The sequence below is a fragment of the Protopterus annectens genome, chromosome 17.part0, assembly GCF_019279795.1.
Source record: "Protopterus annectens isolate FY-2018-M chromosome 17.part0, PAN1.0, whole genome shotgun sequence".
In the NCBI taxonomy this organism is placed as follows: domain Eukaryota; kingdom Metazoa; phylum Chordata; order Ceratodontiformes; family Protopteridae; genus Protopterus; species Protopterus annectens.
This window is the reverse complement of record NC_056751.1, coordinates 191,690,521-191,695,633: the sequence shown is the minus strand read 5'-3', so window position 1 is coordinate 191,695,633 and position 5,113 is coordinate 191,690,521. Positions and strand designations below refer to the sequence as shown.

General features: G+C 40.6%; 1 non-coding gene across 1 annotated transcript; it reads right to left on the bottom strand.

Moving 5' to 3' along the window:
• Positions 1-4,222: 4,222 nt before the first annotated feature.
• Positions 4,223-4,295, bottom strand: TRNAR-CCU. The gene has a single exon. It is a non-coding gene; the product is annotated as a tRNA-Arg (tRNA).
• Positions 4,296-5,113: the final 818 nt, after the last annotated feature.

Sequence of the window (5,113 nt, the reverse complement as noted above, 5' to 3'; positions counted from 1 at the left end):
GTGTAGGTCAATGTGCCTGTGTAGGTCTGTCTTTCCATATGTGTATATAGATACACACAAACACACACACACACACACACACACACACACATATATATATATATATATATATATATATGTGTGTGTGTATTTTATATATATATATATATATATATAGAGAGAGAGAGAGAGCTATACGTATATCTATATGTATAAATATATATATATATATATATATATATATATATATATATATATATATAGATAAATAGATATGTGTGTGCGTGAGCCTGTGTGTAATTAATTTGAACTAATGTTCATAAAATATACACTCAAAACACTATGAAAAACATATGCAATCTCAAAATATTGACAAAGTGATATTATAGCCCTTTCCCACTATTCTCTGAACTCTGAGACATGGGAGTGAAAGGAGGCTTGTCTCCCCTACAAAAGTACTGTGTTGGGATGTGCTCAGTTTCTGTCTGTATTTTGAGTTTAGATATTTTTTGTCAGTACTTTGAATGTAAATATTATTAACATTAGATCAAATGAAATAGACCTATACAAGTATAAATAAATACTCGCTCACACACACACACACACACACACACACACACACGGATCCTTATGATGTGGTCAAATGACAATTTAACAAACAGTGTGTCAGAGACTGATGAAAATATTTCTCACTGATAGGAAGAAAACAACTGGAAATGAAAAATTATCAGAGATGTTATAGTATATAGTTTGTGGTTAGAACAAAATTTAAAACTCCATAGGCTGCATTCTAAAAAAAAAGCTGCAGAGAGTGCAACTGACCAAAGGAAGATATCAGCATATCAGCAGCTGATCGGATTCCATTACATATGATAAAACAAAACCAAGTAATTATCTATTCAGTGTAGGATGATTATGGACTGTGCACAGACCTGCTGGATTACAAAACACAATGGGTCCACCCAACATGACTTAGTACAGTACTTTGCCAACAACTTTCTGGAAGCACTTGGCAGAGGCCATATGTGCTTTATCTTAACACCACTGTATTCCACATATTCTTAGGGAATGCAACCAGCATTTTATGCAGTACAGTAGGAAAGACTACAGCAAGCCATACTAAGGAACGATCTACAAATGCATCCCAGAAGGGAGCCAGCTAGGTGATGAGCCAGGTTACAGCTAAGCCAGCTCTCTGAACAGAAAATAATTAATCAATACAAATTATACAGATATGTGTTCACTTTACATGTATGCTTCTAATCTGCATGGCAACCCAATACCAATAAAAACAAAGGTGGGCCTGAGTCTAGGTATACTAGCTTCTATGACTTTCGGCAGCATATGGGTGATGCTGTGGGAGTGTCCCAGCTGCCAGTCATATCCTCTTGCCTTTTCTGGCAGCAATGTACACCAAGGTGGATGAATATATCCACCTCCCAATAACACTCGTGTAGTGCTGAACTGCCATGCAACAGTTTATGTTATAGACAGCTTCCCCATGTCCTTGGTTCAATAGACTGCATCAACTGTCCAATTAAAATCTCAGCTATACCTGATGCTGAATAGTGCATAAATAGAAAGGGATGGCTATCAATCGTCAGACGGTGAATTCCGCAGATAGCATCATTACTAAGATCATGACAAAGCACCCTGGCAGAGTGTGTGATGCTGTAATATGGATGGAAAGCAGTCTGACAGCCACTTTCCAATATGATGAAATTCCTGACAGACTACTTTTCAGGAACACAGCTCTGATGTAGGCGGAATTTAAACCTGTCAGCATTAAGCATGAGGACTTAATATGTGTTATAGCCTTCCTATAAACAGGTGACTGCAGTTATCCACTGGAGCCTTAGCTAGTGACAGCATACTGAGACCCTTCAACCCCTGCCAAGGATGCATACAACAGAGCATACACTGTGGCACAGAACACCACTAAGTGTGTCTTTGGTATGCTGAAAGCAATACTCAGATATCTGGACACATCTAGGTGTGCACTAAAATACACACCAGAAAAGGAATCCCGGATGGTGTGTGTGTGTGTGTGTGTGTGTGTGTGTGTGTTTGCCATGCTTCACAACATAACAGCAAAACATAGTGGCTTGCTAGCTTTAGGTGTGGGTGACTTATTTCTAGAACCGCAGAGGACTGATGATGACATATTAGAGCTGTCTCAGGATGATCAGGAAGACAAAGGGGTAAAAAGAAATAGACATGGGTGACAGAGTATATAGCCATGTGCCATAGCTCAGGCAACACAGCAGCTTCTGAATCATGCCTTTGAATCATGACAAGTCACACATATAAATGTATACTGACTAAACAGTTTTGTTCATGTGTTTCCCCACAACATCAGTACAGAGCATGACTAAAATGAAAGAAACCATTAGTTGTCCCAATTAACATCATACGTAACAGCAACATAAGGTATACCAGTAAGAACATATACACAACAGTCAGCAAGGAACACATCTGGATGTACACAGAGAAAATGTCAATGCAGTTGGTCTCTCTGCAAGGTATATCACTAAAGAGAACCACACAGGCAAATGTGTGGTATGCAGGAGGTGTGCACAACAGAATGTGTCATTGCACAGGTAGAATATCATCATACAGATAACTACTGTGAGAAGATTGCCATGAAATAGCCAGTATCTCAAGAAATCTAGGTCCGTGAAGTATATGAGAATGTATCAGCACAGACATAACCAAAAAGCAGGGGCTGTACACTAACACTCATGCATCACACATAGCACTGTGTGAAGTCTAACAGTGTTTTATAAAACAGCAAAAAGCATACAGCAGCACGAGTAATTACAAACATCCCAAGGACCGGCCAAAAAGAAAAACACAAACAAACCTCACATCCCATACATGTAATGTCACATAGAAGGCAATGCTTCAGCGCACAGGTTGCTGCTTCAAGACCTCAGTTACAGGTAAAAGTATGTTCAAACATGCAGAGCATCAATGACAGTGACTACACAACAGACATGGAACATGCATCAGTGTTAGCAATACAGGAACATAGGTAAATATATGTTTGTGGAATCTGTGAGTTATGGGAAAGCACACATTGGAATTGCATGTCAGCATGCAGATTGAAAATTAAACCAGTCCACAGATGTGCAGTGAGTGCTGAGGGTGAGGCATGTGCAGTATGATATTAAAACACCATAAGTGACACAGGTATGCATACCGAGGCATACTTGTACATGCAGGAATAACAGACAACAAGGAAATCTGTAATGAAGCAATCAAAGCTGGAAGACAAAGATAGTATGCTGTTAACCATATCCATATGTGCTGTATGTCAACTAGCAAGGTATGCAAATATAGTAGTTTGAAGTCACATATAACATTACTGTCAATATCTGTACTAATGCATACCAGTTACAAATAAGTATTACTTATCACAACTTGAAGCTAGCCACCTAGGTCAGATAAATGATCAGAAAAATCCCATTGTATCAGATATTAAAAAAACACCTACAGGTTAATTAGTCAGTGATCAGCACATCAGATATCATTGCCTTCGAGCCAGAATAACACAACGAGTCACACACTGCATCAACTGTCAGTGCTATTCTAATGCAGTGAAGGGTACCCTCGCTGCCAGCTCATACCATGATCCTGGCTGCTGTACCAAGGAACTGTATGTGGGGAGACTAGCAGTTTAGGACACAATGTGGGTAGGAGCAGTACTGTGATGTGATGTTGAGGATGCAACTGCTGGGCTCAGAGATGACTGACCAAAAGAAGATATGCATGCACATTGCACCACAGACATTGATGTCTGAGGGCCATGTATAGGTCTAATGAGAGGAGGTCTACCTCTCCCCACCTGAGGTAATCTTCTTAGTACAGTTAGGGCACATAACACCCAGTTAATACAATGGCACTGCTCTAGCACCATCATAGCAAAGCTTTCAACACAGCATGCAAAAGATTCATAGGTTAATAGATTAGTACTGGGCTACCTGCTCTTGCGTGCCATTTTAAACCTAGCCAGTTATCCCTTGTGAGATTCAAACCCTGCACCTTGTGTTTGTAAGGCAAACACCTTAACCATTAGGCCACCATCTCACCCACCCTTAAAAGCTGCACATGGCTTTCATAGGCTAATGCCCTTGCAAGCCTAGCCAATTATCCCTTGTGAGACTCAAACCCTGCACCTTGTGTTTGTAACCATTAGGCCACCCTCCCTCAGATAAAAGCTTCACTTGTATCAAGATTATATCACCCCAGATGGGACTTGAACCCACAATCCTTGGCTTAGGAGACCAATGCCTTATCCATTAGGCCACTGGGGTACACATTCTTGCTTTGCAGTTGTTGCCATGACCTCTCCATGTCTGCTCTTCTGCCATTCATGCAACACATGGATCTGGTTTGCTACATGATCAGTGGCACAGGCATATGCACACACTCACAGCCATGAAATGTCTGTGATCATTCATGTGCCGTAATAGTACGCTTTCACCCTCTGACATGCCTCCATGCAATTCAGCTACAGTCTCATGTGTAGTCCAGTGGGCAGTATTGGTCTGTCATGGGGAAGAGTCACCATCGTTATCAGACTCTATATAGGACAGTGAGCCATGGTCATCATCATGTCCATCATCTGATATCCCCACATCCAGAATGGCCAGCCACATTATCCTGTCTATTGGAGGCAATGCCATGAAAAACGTGGCTGTTCATTTCTGGCCCTAAAAGGTTTATCCTGCCTGGTTGGGGAGAGTATCATCTGTCATAATGCGGATCCTGTATTATAAAAAGGCACAAACAAAAACATATGAGTATACTGAATCCCCTTCATATGTTCAAAATACCAGAACATTGAACCTCTGATCATCGAAGACCAGGGGACGAAGTTCCAAAATATAAAACCCTGAGAATGGAGATCACCGCACAGTGTGGAATGGGAAATTTTCCATTCTCTTCACTGTAGTTTATTATTGGAGTGTGGGGGGTGCAGGGGTGGCTTACCCCCCCCCCCGCAAGAATGTGAAATCAGAAGATTTCACATTTTTAATTTTTTTTTGTCATTGGTTTGATATTTCAGAACTTTGATGCTCTGGTCTTCAATGATCAGAGGTTTGATCTGGTATTTCGAATATATGAGGTA